This window comes from Arvicanthis niloticus, chromosome 7, assembly GCF_011762505.2.
Source record: "Arvicanthis niloticus isolate mArvNil1 chromosome 7, mArvNil1.pat.X, whole genome shotgun sequence".
Classification (NCBI taxonomy): domain Eukaryota; kingdom Metazoa; phylum Chordata; class Mammalia; order Rodentia; family Muridae; genus Arvicanthis; species Arvicanthis niloticus.
This window is the reverse complement of record NC_047664.1, coordinates 49,592,692-49,615,249: the sequence shown is the minus strand read 5'-3', so window position 1 is coordinate 49,615,249 and position 22,558 is coordinate 49,592,692. Positions and strand designations below refer to the sequence as shown.

The following is a 22,558-nucleotide window of genomic DNA, read 5'->3' as shown; positions in this document are numbered from 1 at the left end:
TGGACAGGGAGGTCTGATCAAACCCTTACTTGTCTGCAGTAATTCTTATGAGTGGTCCATTGACCTAACACTACCCCAAAAGTAATGTCATTTTTAATTTAAAATGTTTTCAATGAGTGTGTGATTGGAACTATATCAATTACTATGAACCCTAAGAGAAACGTAGAAATACTAAACTCATTCTGACTGAGAATCACCGCACTTCACATAATACATCAACGCTGTTAAACACACATTTCTAGGATGACTTTTATGACCAACTTGCTGTTATTATGTAGAATTCTCCTGTTGTCACATTTAAAACATGGCTAAAATCAGTAATGTTGGATCACTTCTGTGGAGCAGACACTGCACGGAGCCTGTTTACTGCAGCGGATGTTGGGTTCGATCTGCTCTTTGGACCTCATCCTATGTATTTCCATCCGTATCAGGATCTTTCTGCATGTATGTGTGAGTGCACATGCGCAAAGATGTCAGAGGTCCACTTCAACTATGATTCCTCAGGTTTCCTCATCTTGTTTAGGTAGTTTTCCTGCTGCTGGTGGCAGTGTGTGTGTGTGTGTGTGTGTGTGTGTGTGTGTGTGTGTGTGTCTCATTTCTCCTAGAAATCTCTGATCTAGCTTGATGGTCCCCAGGGCCATGCCTGTCTCCTTCTCCCAGTTCTGGAATAACAAATAACCACCAAACATAGCTTTTCTAAAGTGCATTCTGAGGATTGAACTAGGTCCTTTTGCTTCTACTACTAACACTTTACTGACTGAGCCATCTTCCCAGTGTACACATAGAGATGATGAAGCATCTCCTTCCAGGTGGTTCCTGATATGACATTATTCACAAACTTCTCCATCCTTTTGTAGGAAATTCTTCCACTGGATGCTCCTGATCTAACCATTTCACCATGATTCCAACCCTTTTACACAGTGGCCCATGGTGACTATCGGAGGCCTAACATTTGAAGCTACTTACTCTTCACTTTGGTGGTGGCTATGAGAATGTGCATCACAAGCCAACTAGTTCAGGTTATAATTTCAAGGGCTCTACCAGCAGAACTCTGAAATTCTCAGCAAGGGATCTAAAATTCTCAGCAAGGTTTGTGCCAAGGCCATGTCATGTGTGTGCTTTCCCCAAGCCAGTACCAGTGTAATGGGACATTAATGTAGATTTAACTTAAGAAATAAAGGCTTCCTTAGAGTCAGCTGTGTCTCCTAGAAATCCTGATGCCTTTTCCTAAATTCCTTCAGCTGTCTGACGTTCCAAGATTCTTCTGTCCAATTTCCTCATTTGCATCTCCTTTTCTAGATTCATGTGCATGAGAGTCATCCAGCCTTACCGGGATCCCACAATATCTTCTCCTACAAAGCTAATTTTCCTAATAAAATGTCTTGAATATTCAATCCCACATTGTATCCTACTCCTTGAATAACCTGAGTCAAAACAGTGCCTTTCTGTCTAGTTTATGTAGAAGAACTAGCTTCGGTGCAAGCTTCTTTTTTTTATATTGGTTTATTGAATAAGCTAAACCCAGAATATATCATGTTTTCTCTTTCCTACCACTTCAGACCTTCAAACCTACCACCACTGAATCCCACTCCTTGCATATAATCACAGATAAATTTTATACAATTTATAATTAAGTTTTACTAGAAAAAAAGAGAAGCTCTTAAAATGAGTGGATTGAATAAAACAGAAACTTATTTATACAAGTATAAACCACAAAAACAAGCCTTTAATAAAATATAGAAGACTGGTGTTTTAGCTTTATTTCCCCTCCAACCTAAAGTATAATCAGTTTCTGTCCTGATGCTCCAGATGATTATTGGAGACCCAGCCATGGAGGGACAAAGGGGGGCGGGAATGCTTGAAGGCATTTGCCAAGAACACAACTTTTCGAACTTCAGCACACAATGCTTTTCTTATGAACTTACTTAGATAGCTATGCCGGGCTTCAAAAAAAATCAGTATAAAATACATTTTTGTCCATCCATTTGCTTTTGCTTTTAGTTTAACTAGCAACTAGTGTGCTGGAGTGAATATTTGAGTCTTTTAAAAAGAAAGACTTGCTATCCTACAGCTCCCATGGCTTGCCCAATCCCTCAACTGTTCTCCGCCTTCAGATTAGTAACAAAAGCTTTGCCCATTACAACACTAAAATTTCAAATGTCATCTAGTTAGTACCTCCCCAACATGTGCTAGAGACTAGGGAAGTTAGCTTTCATGTTATCTACCCCTCTCTGACACCCATTCGTTGGACTTCCCATAGGTCTCAGAGTTGTGGTGTGTGTTGAGGTGGGAGGGGGAGAGACAAATATCAAACTTTACTAACACAAATATAAACTAACGTTCAGATTCTCCATGCTTAAAACTTTCAAATACAGATTTGTTTTTTTAGTGAGATTTCTAGACTTTTTACAGAAACCTGAATTGTGGACTCTGAGGCTGCACTGTGCTGATGATATTCAGACAACCTTTCCTCTCCATCACCCATTCCTGTCTTCCTAGAATATGGTAGACAAACACTAAGCATTAGTGGACACAAGGCCTTCGGGTAAAGCTGGATTAACCAACTGATTTCACTGGAATGGCAGACACACTATCCACAGTACACTCCACTGTGACATATAAATAACTTACATTCACAAGTCTTCATTGGTCCATTACACAGTTGAGGTTATAGATAAAATAGAAGCCTCAAAAACTAAAAGATGGCAAGCACAGAGGATCAAGGCTTAACAATGCCCAGGAGCTGCTGAATGCAGAAGTGGGTAGGGACTTTTAAAATTGTAATTGATAAACTACTACAAGCTGATCACGGAGCAGCTTGAGTGAGATCCAGAGATACCACTTGTAGAGAGGGTTTCTAGTTCATGAATTATACTTGGAAGAGTCTTTCCAAGTTCTCATGGAAAAAAAATCATAGCAAAGTGCCTTTTTGCTTACAATAGGAAGAGAGAATGAATGATCACTTTTAAATATATCCAGGTCTTCATCTTCTCCACCAATGAATGCTTAAGGTAAACTAATCAAATCCTTATTAATAGAGGAAATGGGAACTATCAATTCCCAGCCTTGTCCCTGCCTCCATCAGAAATGCAGAAAACTAAGAAGCATCTGCAAAGACCATAGCTCAGGGCACATGTTAAATGGAAGAGTCAGAGGGAACCACCAGACCATGAATATTTCTCTTGTCTGTCCCTTACCATCCTGTATAACAAGAGGGGGACTACAACTAAGCACTATAACAAAGATGCTCTTCAAGAAGAAGCTACAGGAAAAAAAAAAAAAAAAACAAGGCCATCAGAGGGAAATGGAACCCTTAAGCAGTAGCAGCTAGTATAAATAAGCAGAGTAAAACTCTGGACACATTAAAAAAAAAAACCCTTAAAATCTTTTTACTCCAGTTTCTATTAGCCAATATAGCATATCTAACTTTCAACAACATCAACAAAAATATGAGAATAGAGTAAAGCAAGGAAGAAATATACTCGGATGATCCAAAGAAGGAAAAAAAAAATGCTAGACTTGGTACAAATTGTGGTTATTAGACCAGTTAAAATAACTGTATTTCAGAGATCCACAATTGGACAGAGAGTGAGAGAGTCTGGAACATTCAGTCCTAACTGGGATGCCTTTATCAAATCCCTCCCCTCAAGGCTCTGAGATCTACAAGGAAGAGGAGGCAGGAAGATTCTAAGAGCCAGAGGTGGTAGCTAACTTGAAGGAGACAGTGTTATCTAGACACAAAAATGCTGACACTCTCATGAAGTCACAAAGACTGTGACAGCACACAAGACCTACACAGATTCAAACCCACTAAACCTCAGCACTGAGAAGAGGAAGTGGGCACAAAATCCCACCCCCTCACCAGAAAGTTATTTGCAATTGATATCTGCTGAAAAAAAATTAGTTTACTCCAATGGCATGACACAGGACATGGCAGGTCCAAGAGTGGTTGGTCAGCACAAAACAAACTCCATGGTTCTGTATACTTTTTGCTTTGTTTTCATTTTGGTTTAGATTTTTGTCTTCTTAGAGTTTTAGGGTTTTTCTGTTTTGCTTTTTTCTTTTTGAGAGAGAAAAGGGAAATGAAGTTGAGTTGGTAAGGAGATAAGGAGGAGTTAGGATGGTGGAAAGAAAATGATAAAAATATAATATATGAAAATTTATAACATGTTAATATGCTAAGCTCCATAGAGAAAAAAAATGCTACTATGTAAGAAGTGGGTAGTGTGAGCAGGTGGAAACTCTAAGAATCAAAGGAAATGCTATGGATCTTAGTCACTGTGACAAGAATAAAGACTACATCCACCAGCTTCCGTTTTGGCTTGGATAATAATGTGCCTAAATTCCAATTTACAGTAATGTGAATAGAATTGCTGTGTGCAACTTCCAGGCCACACCTTTCAAATGCTTTGAAGAACTGTACTCCTTGTGGTAATTGTCATAGCCTGCTACTCACCCCATTGGAGAATTGTACTAACTCCTTGAAGCTGTATGTAGCCAGAGGTTCAGTAGTCATTTGACTGCTGAAGCAAGATTTTCCAGTTTGTTCTTTTCCAGCCATAGGCCCCAGAAATGGTGAAGATTCATCAGAGGTGCTGAGCAGGAGAAACTTCAAGCCCCACCCCAGACACTTGTGGAAAGCATGTAATACAAGCAAAACAGAAACCATCAATACTCTGAAGAATTATAGTTACTGTTTCACCCTCTAGCCTATTCCAACTAGTATGTTTTGTGTTCCCTCTCCAGTTTCATGCTAGCTAATATTCAGACCCAGAGTGAGCCATGATATGGAAACAGTGGCATGGAAAGAGCCTGAATTCTTGAAGAATTCCAAGAATAGAGACTCAATATCACCTCAGATATTTTCATGCATGAAAAATAAACTTCAGTTTAAGCTTATTCAGATAATCTGAATCAATTCTCTATTATATGATTATAAGACAAATCAGCCCCCCTCCAGCTGTTTACGTATTTTTCAGTACCTAGGAAACCCTGAAAATGGGTTACTTGTGACAGCACATATTTAGGATCAGTGTGTACTATCAGGACTTTGACAAACAGATTTGGGTGAATCATTATCAGGAAAGGTTGAATAAAAATGCAGTCTGTTATCTCTCGCATGGCCTTAGTCACTTGGAGAAGATTGATTGCTGCTCCTCCTTGGACAACGTTTGAAACCCAATGTATTTAAAGATCTGACTAAACAGTGAAATGATCAATATTTCCAATAAGAATAAAGTCGAGGAAGTGGTCATTGGAGAACTCTATGTGTATAATAGGATCTGTCCCAGATGGAACTTAAAAGCACAATAGAAACATATACAAAGGCTCTGCTGAACTAGCAAGTGTGTAGGCAGATGTAACTACAATGCTTTAAATTAAGACACAAGCTATTTCCCCAAGTAAATCATGTACCAAATAAAGTCTCTTAAATTATTCATGTTTCCAAAGACTTTTGAAAATTGTGTACTTATGATGCTAAATGGAAGATATCTTTCAAGAACAGAAATTTTATTTCAAGATGAATTTAAACCAAAGAGCTTAATTAAAATTAAATATTAAACCAGTTCCTATGGCTGGGAAGCAAGATACTTCAGCAAAAACTTGACCCAACCTCTAAGAAGACAACGACAATCTGTTTTTATCTATTTGCATATTCTTGGCTTGGTTTTCAGTGTTAACTACTCTGAAGCATCCTTCCTCAAACTCCCTTAACTCTGAAGAAGCCTGAAGTAGGACCACATATTCCAGTGCTTGTCCCCAAAGGTAAGAACATGCAACATAGCAGCTCGCTCAAGAAATGTATGGGGTCTCAGTTTGCCTGGACTAGCTTAGGCCATAAGCTGTTTCCGTGTGTGTGTGTGTGTGTGTGTGTGTGTGTGTGTGTGTGTGTGTGTGTGAGTGTGTGTATTTGAGGGCTGATGTATATTCTTGATCTTTTTGTCATGTACTTAGCATCTACTGAAATATATCTGTAACAAAGAACACTAGTTGTTTTCTTCTTAGCAGGCAACTAGAATATACTTTCCAACTTCTCTTGAAGCTAGGCATGCTCATATCATAAAGTCCTGGCTGATGGCATAAAAGGCTTACCCCAACAACATCTTACATAGCTTAAATGCATTTTCCCATCTGCCAGCTTAACATAAACAGACTAAACATTTAGAATTCATTAGAACTATGATGATAGAAAATGCATCAACTCTTACTGAATGAGTAGATCTATTCAGAAAGAAACTCTGTCCCTTAAACAAACCATACTTTTATTAGCCTAAAATGTTGGAAATTTCTGACAATTTTATTACATTTTAATTAATTAATTAATTAATTTGGGGAAAAAGTAAATAGGGCAAGAAGACAACTTTCACCATTTGGTACCCGGGTCATCAAACTCAGGTCACTGGGCTTGGTGGCAAATGCCTCCTTTATCCATTGAGCCATCTCAGTGGGGGTCAGAATTGGAAATTTACCACTTATTTATTGTACCAGTTTATTTATTAACTCTAACCAAAACAGTAATACAAGAAGCATTGTCTAAGAATAGAAAAAATGGGAGCTGGACAGCACAAAATAGGCAATGTATATGGCAGGGATGGCTTCAAGATTTGGATTATCCTTAAATGAAATGGAAGCAATTATTCTGACATTTGAGTCTGCACACTTTTATTTTCTGAAACAGCATCATTATAATGACTTAGCCACAGACCGAGTAAACAAAGCAGCAATTGCCTTTGTACTATAATAAGGCTTTGCAAACATGCCCTGCATTTTCACATGGTTTCTTTAATAAATGGATGATATTTTCTTATGCTCACAAGCAGCTGTATCCAATAGAAGATGCAATTTAAATTTTACTCTGCATCTAAGAGAACCCTTCCTCAATACAAGTAGGGTTTTCTGAAATGGAAAAAAAAATGTTTTTCTAAAACCTCTTCATCTTAGGTTTTAACATGCAAGCACAAGACAGAAGAGAAAAATGAAACCAAAAGGCATATAAAAAGCAACAGAAAAAGCTACAAACCAATCAAAAGACAGATAAAGGGGGCAGGGCTCCTGGTTGAAGTCCAAGACAATAACGTCTTATCTGAAATGAAATAGACACAGAGTAGAATGAGATTGATATCAGAATCAAAGCAAGAGTGGGTATTAAAAAATAATAATTGGTATCAAAATCAAAGCGTGAGAAGGTATTAAAAATAAAGGTCAGGAATTGATATGCCAGGTGACAGCCTACAGTGTTCCTTCCCTGGAGAGTCCCTCCCTTTGGGGCTGGACAAATTCTACTATCTTTCTGGGCTAAATGTCACAGTTATAAGATGTTTCACGACAATCCCTCCCCCACTGCATATTCTTCCTATTAAAATTGCCTCTAAAAGCTTTCCTCTCCTCCCATAGCTCTTCTTGTTGTTAAAATTACAGTGTTATCTGTGTAATGATTAGGGTCTGCATCCCTATCTAAAGTGAAAGTTCAACAGGAGCAAAGACTGACCTTGCTGTCTGCTCATCTACATGATCTTAAGCCCTGCCTTGGTGCCCAGCACACAGCTGGGACTCTGTAGCTCTGAAAACCTTCTAGCAAGTAGTGTGGGTGGCAACAAGCAGTGTTTTAAAAGGATTGGGTTCCTGAGTACATCTTAAAGTTATATTTTCCTTTGCATCAATTCTGAAAAGACACTATGAAAGCCTAAAGCTAGTGAAGCTATTTGTCAAATCATCTAAGAAAGCATGTGTATCTTAAAACATGTAGAAGAATTGTGGGAATCTCTCCTAGATGTTTTTCTTTAAGAAATGAACTAGAATCTCTGAAAATAATGAGAATGCAGCCAGTATTGGCCAATCTCTTAGCACACTACAGGGCCGCAGCTTCTCTCCCTGGAAGGGCTGTGAGGCTCATGAGCTTCACTTCAGAGTCATTCAGGCTTTGCCATGTTTCCATCATGTAACTAACATGCAGTCTCTTCCTTTCTCTAAGTGCGCCCCAATTGTCTCATTTGTCCAGTGACATGAAGACACACCTCCAAAGGCTATGTGAGTATATAATGTAATGATACTGGCAAAGAGCCAGCTCCAGGCTGTCAGTGGAGTGCTTGCTGTTCATTTCACTTCTATCTTGGTGCTCCTAAGGGCTCCACTGCCCTTCAGTCCTTCTGCAGTCTCTATACTTTCCCACACTTAATTCTATGTCAAGCTTGATCACAGAGTAGAACAACCCGATCATCTATTTCAGACAAAGGACTCAACAGTAGGGTAGACTTCTTTTTTCAGATAACAATCATGTATCTATAGAATTTATAAAATCTCATCCAGTATTCATAACAGTTTTAAGGAATGGGCAGTTATTACCAGCTCACATCTTTGATGGAAACTTAAGGTTTGTAGCTTATGAAGAGTAAGAGTTTGAAGTTCCAAGTCAGGTCTGCCTGACTCTCACCCATGTGCTCCAAGGTATCACACAGCCTTTCTGGTTTCCTCTCTGCATCTTCTACATGTCCTAGAGTGAGGTGGTGCCCAAGAGGGGACCCCCTCTCTGAGGAGAAGGGGAGCGGGAGTGGAGAGGGATGTGTAAGGACAAGACTAGGAGGAGATGGGGTCTGTGATTGGGATATAAAGTGAAAAAATAAATTATTGAAAAAAATTCTTTATTACTAATCAAAACCACAGCTATTTCAGAAGGTACAAAAAATATACAAAAAGGCTGGGTATCTCCTAGATTAAATGAAGACATCTTGTTTTATTTGCTTTACTTTTTAATTGAAAAAAAAATCATACAATATATTTTGATCTTGATTTCCCGTTCCTCAATTGTTCCCAGATCCTCTCCACTTTACTGTCTACCCAATTTTATGTTCTTTTGCTCTCTTGCTCACTCTTTAAGAAAAATAACAAACAAGACATAAAAACACAAACAAAAATCAAAACAATCAAGCAAAAGACCAATAAGACAAAAGATGGCCAAACAAAGCAAAATGAGGTTTAAAAATGTCTACAAAAATACTATTGGGTTCATTTTGTGTTGGACAACTACTCCTGGGCATAGTGCCTGACCTAAGTAAGGTTAGTATAACCAGTGAGATTCCATTGAAAATAACTCATTTGCCTTTGCCACCATGGATCAATTGCAGATAGCTTCTTGGTTATGCATGGGAACCTATGTGCACTTCCCCATCTCAGTGTAGAGAGCCCATCTGGATTGAACCTGTGCTGGCCTTGTGCATGCAATCACAGTCTCTGTGAATTTATGCACACACACACACACACACACACACACACACACACACACACACACAGCAGTCCTATTGTGTCTGGAAGACACTGTTTGCTTGGAATCTTCAACCACCTCTGGATCTTACAACCTTTTTGCCTCATCTCCCCTGAGCCCTGAGGGGAGAGCTTTGATGTGGTATAATATTGTATTTCATTTAAGACTGAGTGTTCTAAAGATTTCCACTTTCAGGATACAGTCCAGTTTCGGATTTCTGTGTGATTTCTCATCTACTAAAGGCAAAAGCTTCTCTGATGAGGCCTGACTAGGTCACTAATCTATGGCTACAGCAGAGTCTTTTTTTTTTTTTTTTTTTTTTTTTTTTTGCTATATTCCTTTAGCAAAATAATAGTATTAAATTTGTCTTTAAGATCATGACCTATCTAATCTCAGGTTCTTAGCTACTTGAGCAGTGTCAGGTATGACTTTCCTTTCATGGAATGGGCCTTAAATTCGACCAAAAAGTGGTTGGTCATTCCAAGTTTTGCAAGCAGTTCACTGTTATAGGTAGCAGGATTGGTAGCTTGGGGATGTTTATGGTAACTTTTTCCCCTCTGGTAGCACTGAAAATATCTTTCAGAACCATGTACACTAGTCAGTAGGGGAAAAGTTTCTAGTTAGATACCAGCTTGACTTCTCTGTATGATAACGTATCTTTAAAAGTTATCTTTTAAAGTTATCTATAACGTATCTTTAAAAGTATTATCTTTAAAAGTAGGGCCTTCCTTAGAAAAATGAAAATAGTTCTACCTGAATACCCAGCTATACCACTACTGGGCATATACTCAAAAGATGCTCCAACATGTAACAAGGACACATGCTCCACTATGTTTATAGATGCCTTGCTTATAATAGCTAGAAGCTGGAACCAACCCAGATGTCCCTCAACAGAAGAATGAATATAGAAAATGTGGTACATTTACATAATGAAGTATTACTCAGCTATTAAAAACAATGAATTCATGAAATTCTTAGGCAAATAGATGGAACTAGAAAATATCATCCTGAATGAGGTAACCCAGACAAAATAAGAACATACATGGTATGTATTCACTGATAAGCCGATATTAGCCTAAAAGCTCAGAATACCCATGATAAAACCCATAAATCATATGGAGCTTAAGAAGAGGAAAGAACAAAGTGTAGCTGCTTCAATCCTACATAGAACAAAATAATCACAGGAGGTAGAGGGAAGGACCTGAGAGGGAAAGAGGGGAGTAGGGAAAGGGGGCAGAATCAGGTATTGGAAGTGACAGGGAAGAAGTCAGGAAATCAAATAAAAATATGTAGCAATGGGGATGAGGAACTGGGGATAGCCACTAGAAAGTCCCAGACTCCATAGAAGTAAGAGGCTCCCCGGACCCAACAGGGATGACTTTAGCCGAAATACCCAACAAAGGGGAGATAGAACCTGTAGAGACCACCTCCAGTAGATAGGCATAGTCTCCAGTTGAGGGATGGGGCCACCCAACCATCTCAAATTTTTAACCCAGAAATGTTCCTGTCCAAAGGAAAGACAGGGACAAAAACTGGAACAGAGACTGAAGGAAAGGCCATTCTGAGACCTCCACACCTAAGGATCCATCCCATCTACAGACAGGAAATCCCGACATTATTGCTGATGCCAAGAAGCACTTACTGACGGGAGCCTGGCATGGCTATTCCCTGAGAGGTTCTACCAGCCCCTGACCAATACAGATACTCATAACCAACCATCAGACTGAGCCTGGGGACCCAAATGGAAGAGGTAGGGAAGAACTGAAGGAGCTGAAGGGGATTGCAACCCCATGGGAAGAACAATATCAACTAACTTGACCACCCAGAGATCCCAGAGACTAAACCATCAACCAAAGAGTATGCATGGAGGGATCCATGGCTCCAGATACATGTGTAGCAAAGGATGGCCTTGTCTGACATCAATGGGAGGAAAGGTCCTTCATCCTGTGGAGGCATGATGCACCAGTGTAGGGGGATGTTAGAGCAGTGAGGTAAAAGTAGGTAAGTGGGTGGAGGAGCACCCTCATAGAGGAAAAGTGAAAGGGGGAGAGGAAAGATGGGATATGGGGGTTGTAAAGGGGTAACGAGGAAGGGAGATATCATTTGAAATGTAAACAAATAAACGATTAATTTTAAAGAAAGTAGGGCCTTACCACTGAGGTGTAGGGAGTAAGCAATGGCCTTCACAATGGCCTGTGATGTCTGGAGGTTTCCATGGGGACCCTTAGGCCAACAATTCATAAAGATGTAACTCATTATTGGCAATGGAGGCTTTACATGGTGGCCTAAAATGTTTAATTGGGGTATTATCTCCCCTATTATTTGGTGATTTTATTTAGATTTCTTTTATATGCATATATTTAGGGTGTTCCTAAAGTATTTGGTTTCCATATGGTTTTTCAATCTTGTAAAGATTGGTTTTTACTGTCTTGTAAAGATAGAAAAACATGAGCTAAATTTAGAAGTGAGTGTTGTTGGAGAGAAAGACATAGATTGAACATTGCTGTCAAATTTTCAACACTTAGATTGATGTCAGCTTATTACTAAACTTCATGTACAAAACTCTGTACTAGGCTGACCCTGGAAACATAGTCAGGAGCTCTTCTCTATATTAAAAATGACAAGCACCTGCCATCTTTAAGAAATTCTCATTCATCTATATCATCTGTGATTTTGAAGGTAAGAATATACTAGAACCTCTCCTTAGCAGAACTTTGTCCTCTTGGAAGTAATTTAGCACCAGAAACTGCCTATTGCTAATTCAATTAAAACAACAACAACAATAGATGAAGTCTAACCAGAAAACATGATCTTCTGAAAGACATAAGCCATAGTAAACACAATACCAATGCATGTGGCACTAGAGGAAATGCCTTGTGAGTTGTTAGGTGCCTCAGGAAAAAGCATTATAACAGTAGTGGCTGATGTTCAGTAAACCTGTGTTGGGTACTTTGTATCCCATAAGCACTTCATATATGTTACTTGTATTGACTTCATTCCCACATGGTAGGATTTATTTACATCTGACAAATGAAGAAGCCACAACAGAGACATACTGGGCAACTAGCACATGATCACAAAGCTAACAAACTGTCTAGACAGAAGTCAAACCTAGCTCTAATGAAGCTGATAAAGGCACTCATTTCTCAAGATATTGAGGCAACAGTTAACACTGATAATTAAATTGAATAATCATTCTTCCTTTAGATAAAATATAACTTCAGGAACTGGGACACCTTGACTTCAAAATGGATAACTATTATAGTCATCAGATGTTCTGGCTACCCTGAGTGAAGCACTATTAGACAAGCAGCCATCAAAACTGCCCTCAATCACAACTTTAAATATTCTGTGAATTCCTTGAGAAAAGAACACTGCTGCTTGCTACCAAATTATAACTATGGCTCCAGAGGGCACTGCACAACCTACAGCTTCCAAATAGCTTCATCCCTAGATAGTACAACCAGACCAGAGTAGGGAGCATTTTTCCTGGTAACCTAGCAGAAGGCCTATGAATGATGCAGTCATTTACATAAAGGACTGCCATGATTGGTATAAATACCTCTACCCCTGCCATTCTCTAACAGCATGATCAAGTAATTCTATTTAATAGGAAAGTCAGCCAAAAGACATGCTCCTGTGTTACCTTCTGGTGCTGCATCATCAGCCCAAATAAAGAATTCTCTTAGAGCAGTTTTTCCTTCCCTACCTTTAAAGTTTATACACACCTTGCTAAATGGTCTGCACTGGCCTGGAACTTATCACATAGCCCAGGCTGTTAAGAAAATATCAAGCTGTTCTTTCTTAGGTCTTGTTTTTCAGTTCCAGGAATTGAACTCAGGGCCTTCTACTCACTGGATATCACTAAACTATATTCCCAGCCTTTTGTCTACTTTTGGTCTTTATCATTAGTAACACTGGCTGAGCTGGTTGCATCAGCAGAGTTACAGCTGTGGTAGAGTTACCAATAGTGATGAAGATGATGACAGGAAGAAGAAAGAATAATAGAAAGAAAGGGTGAGAGAAAGGAAGAGGGGGTGGGACAAAGAAGGATAGATAGGGTGCCAAGGCTGAATAAAGACAGGAGGCTATAAAGAGGTAGAAAAGAGACAGTGCAAATCATGGTCAGGGGAAGAGTTTGGGGGAATTGGCAAACCTTACAGGGTCAAGGTTCTTATGCATCCTAGCCTAAGAACTATAATGCTGGCTGCTGGCTGGGTGTGAAGCCGAGACTGCAGGCCTAAAATCTGTAACACTTGTCACTATAAGAATGGAAATTCTAGTGTCTGAGGGCTAGAGGAGAGCTGTAACACACCAGAAGGTGCTGCTATCTGTGGCCCCTATCTCTCACTATTAATAGAAGCTGAAATATCACTTACTTTCAAGTGTTGAACTACTGGAGCATAAATCCCAAAGTGACAGCCTTTAAAGTAAAGGCTTTAAAAGCCTTTAAGTGCCTACAGCCACGTGTATCTGGTTTCCGAAACTGTGGAGCTCCTAGTTTTAGGGCTTAGAGTTTACAACTCGGAGTTTACAAGTCGGGTGTGAGCGCTTGTAAGCCAGGACTAGAAGAGCATCTTTGTGTTCCATAATTCTTGCATAGTAACATAAAAAGATACAAGATATTTGATTGGTGACAGATCCATACTAAGAATTTCTTTGCAAGTCAGCAGCCTAAATATTTATAAGACTGTAGAATCAGAGTGGTGGGAGTCAAGGTCCAAGAGAATGAGTCCCCATATCTGATTCTAAAATGCAACTCACTGAGTTCACGTGACGTACTTCTTGTAGGTCCTGAAATCAGTAGCCTTCAGCGATAGTAGGCAGGGTCAGCAGTGTGCTTTCCTGGAGTTAAATGAACATGTTTTGAAATCACCAATAAAACAATAGATTGCCTGAACTGTGGGTAATGGCAGTCTCTTGACAATTAATAAACTTGTGGAAATATCAATTCCAATTATCACTTGTACAACTCACATGACCTAGAATTTTCTGCTTGTCCCTTCTATGTCACTACACAATCTTCACTTGGATTCTTTCAAAATTGCATTTATTAGTGAGAGTATCTCCTCTTAACTTCCTTCTGTTGATGTTAGCAATGGCATTTGCATGTTTAGCACACAAAAACTGGGTCTTCCCAATCACACAGCCATCCCAAGGACTCATTTGTCAAGACTTCATCTTTTGAAAGTTCTTTTTAAGTTCCATCTGCAGACATTGATCCTGAGTATGGTTATTCATAAAACATCTTTATGAGTAAAATTTATGAGTTAATTTTAGATGGATGGTCTCATGAAGTATATGACCCACAGTAGTGAAGATTTCCATTAGATCCCATGAAGATTCATTTATATATATTTATTTCTGATTCCTGTTCTGTTTTCCCAGCCGCGTGAAGGCTCAAATATAAATGAAATAAAAAGTATCTCTCACATTAACCATTTTCTATTGATTTCTGGGAGCAGAACTATAGATCTTTCCGAAGCAGAGTGTTGGATAAACAAACCTCCTGGGGAAAAATAAAGAAATTGTTGATGTCTACCTATAACGATCACACTATGACAGATATATTTCACCAGTGTTTACAATAAACGTGTTCTACATTACTGCTCGTTCCTTAGCTTATATTTTTAAAGAGAAAAGCAGAAACAGTTTTTAACCCAGAGACATCTTAAAAGATATATTCAGTTTAACAATCAAAAAATGGCTACCCCTAGGCTAAACTCTATTCTAAATAAAGGTTCAGGAGAAGAATATGTTATTTTTTAAAATAAAATTATTTTTAATTGACAAATTAGTAATCTAAACAGAATAGGAGCCCAGAATTGAACTGACATAAATACAGTCAACTCACGTTTGACAAAGGAGCAAAAGCTAAACAGTAAAGAAAAACCATAAAAAAAAAAAATGATTCTGGAAATAATAGGGCATTACCTGCAAAAAGAGATGGCTCAGCCGTTAAGAGCACTGACTGTACTTCCAGAGGTCCTGAGTTCAATTCCCAGCAACCACATGGTGGCTCACAACCATCTGTTACAAAACCCAATGCCCGCTTCTGGTGTGTCTGAAGACAGCCACAGTGTACTCATATACATAAAATAAATAAATCTTTTTTTAAAAAAAAAAAGATAAACTTTACATTCTTTTTTGTTTTTGAAAAAAAAAAAACACACTACATACTTGTTTTTTATGTCATATCACCAGTGTGCAGATTCATGATGTTCATATCTTACAACATTGTTATTGTGCATATTATATAGAAAATTGCTGGCCGGCCGGCTGTTCTGAAGGTCTGCAGCCGCGCTCCTGTGAGCGGGTCTGCGGTCCGGCCAGCCGCCCAAAGGTGCGGCGGCGGCGCCATGAAGCTGTACAGCCTTAGTGTCCTTTACAAAGGTGAATCAAAAGTGGTGCTGCTCAAAGCCGCTTACGACGTGTTTTCTCGTAGTTTCTTCCAGGGGTCCAGTGTTCAGGAATTCATGACCTTTACAAGTCAACTGATTGTGGAACGCTCAGCGAAAGGCAGCAAAGCTTCTGTCAAAGAACAAGAGTATCTTTGCCATGTCTACGTCCAGAGCGACAGTCTGGCCGCTGTGGTCATTGCTGACAGCAAATACCCTTCCAGAGTGGCCTTCACCTTGCTGGAGAAAGTACTAGATGAATTCTCCAAGCAGGTCGATAGAATAGACTGGCCAGTAGGATCCCCTGCTACAATCTAGTACACAGCCTTGGATGGTCACCTTAGTAGATACCAGAACCCCCAAGAAGCTGATCCCATGAGTAAAGTACAGGCCGAACTGGACGAGACCAAAATCATTCTGCACAACACTATGGAGTCTTTGTTAGAGCAAGGCGAGAAGCTTGATGACTTGGTATCCAAATCAGAAGTACTGGGAACACAGTCGAAAGCCTTCTATAAAACTGCCCGGAAACAAAACTCATGCTGTGCAATCATGTGACGTAGCCCACAGAGGCAGGTGCTGGATCCTCACGACACATCAGCCCCTGGAGACAAGGAGTGTCCTAGAAGAGGATCTGGAGCCAGGTAGACTGGCTGCTTTTATTTTGAAGTTCCCAAGGACTACAAGAGGGATGATTTAAGGGTGGGAACATTGAAGTTCATATGTGGAGTTGTGACTTTGGGAAACAATGTGAGGTCCTCAAAGATGTGATGTTGGGAAAATGAAACCATAAACTCTAAGTGGCTCTTATAGGTGCCGAAGGGCTTATTCTCAGCTAACCGTGGAAGGCTCTGTGGGCGGGGAATCTTTTTCCTGATCCTTGGTATGACTGAGGATTTCATTTGTGCATTAACGATATTAACTCTCCAGTGAGTGGGGTGGGGGGAGGGTCTCGGGAATAGGGCCGAGGTGGGCACAGTTTGAACACTCCAACGTTCTATTACCTTGTACTGTGGGGGCTGGGAGAAGGTCACCATGGCCAGTAAAAGGCAGTGGTCACTGGGTCTTACATGTTTAGTTTGCTTTTCTGCTAGGACTGTCATCTGACAGGGACAGGGCCCATGCTAAGTGCCTTTATTCAGTACCACAAAGATGACTTGTAGGAGGTACTTAGAATGGGTTAAGATGGGCAGCATGTATAAGTAACAGTTTTATCAGCTAGCAGACTGAGAGCAGGCTGGGGCTGTTGTGGCGACGGGAGGGTCAGCTGGGAGTGTCCATCTTTGGGGAAGAAGCAGACACAGGTGCCTTCAGCTGTCTAGTATGGAGAAACACTCACCTAGACTTCCAGTTGGACTTTTGAACATCAAGATCAAAGTAGTGGGTGCTGTCATCTCTCAAAGCTGGTTTTATTTGTCTCTGTGTCCACAAGATGGTTTTTGACAACTGCCTGGAGCTTGCATGTTGGGATAAGTTATTTCTGTGGGTACCAGGACAAGTGCCAGCAGCCTGAACATTTCAATGCCCACCTGTGGTCTGTCCAGTTCTGGCCTACAAGCCCCTTCCCAATCAGAGATAGTTGCAGGGTGGAGGATGTTGAGGGGTTGGTCTGAGCTGGTACCACTGCCAGCACAGCCTACATGGTGAACTCAGAATATTCTAAGTTTCACATCGTCTCTTCATGTTCTGCTGTGCACAAACTATATCTGAGAGATTCTGTCTCCCCAAAAGCCACTGCTGGGACGTTGGCCTCTGATTTTTGAGCCAGAGCTGTCTCACTCTGATGATCCTTACCCTGAGCCTGCTGAGCTGCCCTCAGAGTGACCATATGGGGAGAGGGGATATCTACTGTGGCTTCCAAAAATCCCCAGTAGTTGGTGTACCTGTCTATTTCTCTGGATACTGCTAGCCAACAGGCTCAGGCTCCCCTCTGGACCGGCCTGCCCATGTAATTTTCCCAATGCCACAGACCTCTCCAACCCAGGGCCCCTGGACAGCACAGATCCAGTGTGTTGCTGGCACCTGAGGTGTAATAAATGGACTGGGGTGCTGCCTCTTTCTCATGTTGCTCTGGGGGTACTGGGGAGGAGTAGAAGTGGGTGGAAGTAGAAGCTTATGGGGAAAAGGTAACCTTTGCCTACATACGGCTGCCCTACAGGGTTTCACTTGCCCCGAAGTGGATGAGTTGCCGTGTGTTTCCTGTTCCCCCATTATATTCTAATGCTAAATCACTTGGCGAGAGTGTATTTTTAATCATGCTTAATTTCTCTCTGTTTTGTTTGAAGGTTTCTGTCCAAATAAAATTGTCTTTTGAAATTCAAAAAAAAGAAAGAAAATTGCTAACTCAATGATTTCCAAAATGTCGTCAAGAAATTACAAGATATTTCAGGATAAAAGAATATTTTAAATAATAAAGTATTTTAATAGATACATTCATATATATGTGTGTGTGTGTGTGTGTGTGTGTGTGTGTGTGTTTGTGTGTGTACAAAAAAATGAGCCAAAACAGTCTGCTCATGATTTGTGATGGTTCAAGAATCCTTTGAACACTTTATGATGGGAGAATGTAACCAACATTCAGTAGGAAACCATTCCAAACATTGCACATTTTAACATAATCAGGGGTAACAATGCCCGGTGTGTTACTGTCTTGGTGTTGGAAGCAGGTGAAGCATCTGGTTCACTGCAGTGTCCCCTGAGGTTAAGATCTGGTATTCGGCTTCCATGCATATGTGGGCTTTCTGTTGTTTTTGTTGTTATTGAAGACCAGCCTTAGTCTGTGGTAATCTGATAGTATGCAAGGGATTATTTCAATCTTCTTGTATGTATTGAGGCCTGTTTTGTAACCAATTATATGGTCAGTTTTGGAGAAGGTATCATGAGGTGCTGAGTAAAAGGTATATTCTTTTGTTTTAGGATGAAATCTTATACAGATATGTTAAATCCATTTGGTTCATAACTTCTGTTAGTTTTACCGTGCCTCTGTTCAGTTTTTGTTTGCATGGTCTGTCCATTGATGAGAGTAGGGTGTTGAAGTCTCCCACTATTATTGTGTGAGGTGCAATGTGTGCTTTGAGCTTTAGTGAAGTTTCTTTTATGAATGTGGGTGCCCTTGCATCTATTTGGAGCATAGGTGTTTAGAATTGAGATTTCATCTTGGTAGATTTTTTCTTTGATGAGTATGAAGTGTCTTTCCTTATCTTTCTTGATAACTTTTGGTTAAAAGTCGATTTTATTCAATATTAGAATGGCTACTCCAACTTGTTTCTTGGGACTACTTGCTTGGAAAATTGTTTTCCAGCCCTTTACTCTGAGGTAGTGTCTGTCTTTGACACTGGGGTGCGTTTCCTAAATGCAGCAAAATGTTGGGTCCTGTTTATGTATCCAGTATGTTAGTCTATGTATTTTTATTGGAGAATTGAAGCTACTGATGTTAAGAGATATTAAGGAATAGTGATTGTTGCTTCCTGTTATTTTTGTTATTAGAGGTGGAATTATGTTTGTGTGTGGCTATCTTCTTTTGGGTTTGTTGGAAGATTACTTTCTTGCTTTTTCTTAGGTGTAGTTTCCCTCCTTATATTGGAGTTCTTTTATTATCCTTTGTATGGCTAGATTTGTGGAAAGACATTATGTAAATTTGGTTTTGTCATGGAGTATCTTGGTTTCGCCATCTATGGTAATTGAGAGTTTTGCTGGGTATAGTAGCCTGGGCTGGTATTTTTGTTCTCTTAAGGTCTGTATGACATCTGTCCAGGATCTTCTAGCTTTCATAGTCTCTGGTGAGAAGTCTGGTACAATTCTGATAAGTCTGCCTTTATATGTTACTTGACCTTTTTCCCTTACTGCTTTTAATATTCTTTCTTTGTTTTGTGCATTTGGTGTTTTGACTATTATGTGACGGGAGGAATTTCTTTTCTGGTCTAGTCTATTTGGGGTTCTGTAGACTTCTTGTATATGGACATCTCTTTCTTTAGGTTAGGAAAGTTCTCCTCTATAATTTTGTTAAAGCTATTTACTGGCCCTTTAAGTTGGGAATCTTCACTCTCATCTATACCTATTATCCTTAGGTTTGGCCTTCTCATTGTGTCCTGGATTTCCTGGATGTTTTGGGTTAGGAGCTTTTTGCATTTTGCATTTTCTTTGACAGTTGTGCCAATGTTTTCTGAGACACAGATGAAAACTGGAAGAATCCTGTCCCCAGCTGTTCCTTGGTTCCTGTGTCCTGATGACTCTGGGTTGGTCCCTTTTGAGCCAGGAATTTGAACAGAAGTGGTGGTGTTACCTGTGCTCACAGGTGTGCCATCACCCCTAGGAGACCAGCTCTCTCCTGGTGGTATTTGGGTATGGAGCACTGTGGCCAGGATCAACTCCGGGTGCCAGAATGTGTTATTTTTTTAAAAGCTGGACTTTTAACTCCTTTTAAACTCCTACCCACACTTAGTCCCCATCTTACAATGACAATGCTGGACTGAAGTCTTCTTGAAGTAGTTTATACATGCTTCACCACTAGTTTTAGTGTTCTAGTTTGTATTATTTGCATAATTTCTGAAGTCTTTTAACTTAAGATAAAGCCCTGCTCTTGTATAATTCTATCATTGTGAAATAATCTGAGCGTCTGAGAGACTAAGAGAACAAGTAATGTTACATGTTCTCGAGGCTTGAACAGGGACCATGTCCCAAGACTCCTAACCTAAGCCACACCACATATTTTCTCACTGTAAATTTTGCTCCTAAGAATATCTTTAGAAGACAGGGATGTATATTTGTTTAACACCTTGCTAAGTATAAAGAATAGATAGTATTGAACCTCTGCTCTTGCCAAAGAGAAATTAACAACAGCCTCATTTACTGATCCCAGTGGAATGCTTTATCACCTATAGATCTGTCATCAGAAAGAAATACTGTGAGAAATGCCTGAGATAAAATGTGAAGCCATATTGCATTGACTTCTGTCTGACACCTACGGTAGAGATTCCACAATCCTCTAAACACTCATGTTAATACTAACATCAGAAAATGAAAAATGATCATAAAAGAGGCCAAAGATAAAAAGACTAAGAAACATCCCCTGTGGTAGGCAGTTAATATGGTGCCTACATGATAGCAGGTCACTTCAAATGACTAGATTATAAGACATGGCAGTTACTATCATGGAGCATTCTTGCTTCTTCTTGAGTTTCTTGACTATGAGAAACCAACGATTATGAGTTGTAAAGCGCTCCTGTGAATAAGACCCTGTGGTGAAAGATGGAATTTTGCCAGTAACCACAGGAGTGGGCTGAAAACACAGCCTTCTCCAGATGAGACCACAACCCCAGCCAAGAGTTGTACTGCAGCCTCAAAATGAATCTTCAACAAAAAGCATCCACATAAGTTATTACCAGTTTCCTGATACCCGAGAAACAGTGAAATAATAAGTGGTTGCTGTTTAAAGCCACGTGTTACACACCAGTAGGCAACTACTATCATATCCTTAACTACAGACAAAGATCAAAAATTCCTACAGTGCTCATGTGTGTTAAGCCTCTTGCATTTATTTATCTTCTATTCCGCAAAAAGTGTGCATATGTATGCACATATATTCATGTATTATCAAACATGTAGACTGAATAGTGATTTAAAACACAAAGTTACAAGTAAAAGAGAATTGTGTTCTAATTCTGTTATTGGCTAAGTAGTTTTAAAGGAACAGTTCTAATTTTTTTCACCTACAAGATGGATCCAGTTCCTTACTTCATTCTACAAATGACTTTACATCTTCGAAAATATCTAGGTTCTGTGTTGGGCTCCAGCCTTCCCTGCGGTAGGGTAATCTAGAAAGAGAGAGAGAGGGCACATGAGATACAAAGCCTTGAAAGATGAATTGAACAATTCTGTTGGGTGGAAAAATGAAAAAGTTGATAACCCTCCAGATCTCATCATAGAAATGAAGAGAATGAAAAGTAAAAGCAAGAAGGTGTTTGAAGAACACTGAATGACTGGGGGGGGTGGTAGTGGTGACATATAAACTACAATCACAAGAGTGGGTCTCCCAACTCTTATCTAAGGGTGGAACGGAAGATAAACACAGCTCAGGATAGGGGATCCAGATATTAAGAAACATGTGTGCAAACTAAGGTAGCAGTAAATAACATGAAAAGGAAGTCAACAGAGTCGATGACAAGAGCCAAGGTAGAAAGGGGTCATCAAAACCGGAAAAGTGACCGGGTCTACATATGTATATTGTTTGGCTTGGGAGATGGGGGGAATAGATCCTGTGCAAGGACTGAACAGGACTAGAGCAAGGGGGGTTAGCTGGTAGAAGGAACAGAAAAGATATTCTAGTGAGGATTCAGTTAAACTAGCGAGGATTGGTAACACAGAAAGACTGAAATATAATTATAGAATTAAACAGAATTAATTATGAGATTAACTTTCAAAACTAAATGTCTTAGAATACAACAGACAGTACTAGGGGCATGCATCTTCAGAGCATACAGCATTGAGTTTAGTCTTTAAAACTTCTTGCCTTCATGTACTACAAGAGACAAGGAACATTTTTCTTTAAATCCTAGACAGTATAGTCAAAATACAATGCATAGGCTTGACAATGTTCCAACAAATCTTTATTTATAAATACAGATATTTATAAATACAGATTGGCAAACAATCATTTGCTAATCCCTAAAGCAAAATATTTCATATTCCTACTTTATTCATGACATACTTATTGAATCAAGTTTTACTGGTAAATACCATAGAAAACTATTGAATCACATACACCAGTGGTTACAGTGTATCAGACACACTGCTAAGCATTTTTACACATCCTGAAGCAGGTCAATGTATTTCCTTTAATATGTGAAGAAGCTGAATATCACAAGGATTTGCTTAATGTCAACGATTAAAAGTACAGCTAAGC

At 39.6% G+C, this 22,558-nt stretch overlaps 1 pseudogene; it reads left to right on the top strand.

Moving 5' to 3' along the window:
* Positions 1–15,618: 15,618 nt before the first annotated feature.
* On the top strand, positions 15,619–16,255 carry LOC117713049 (synaptobrevin homolog YKT6 pseudogene; annotated as a pseudogene).
* Positions 16,256–22,558: the final 6,303 nt, after the last annotated feature.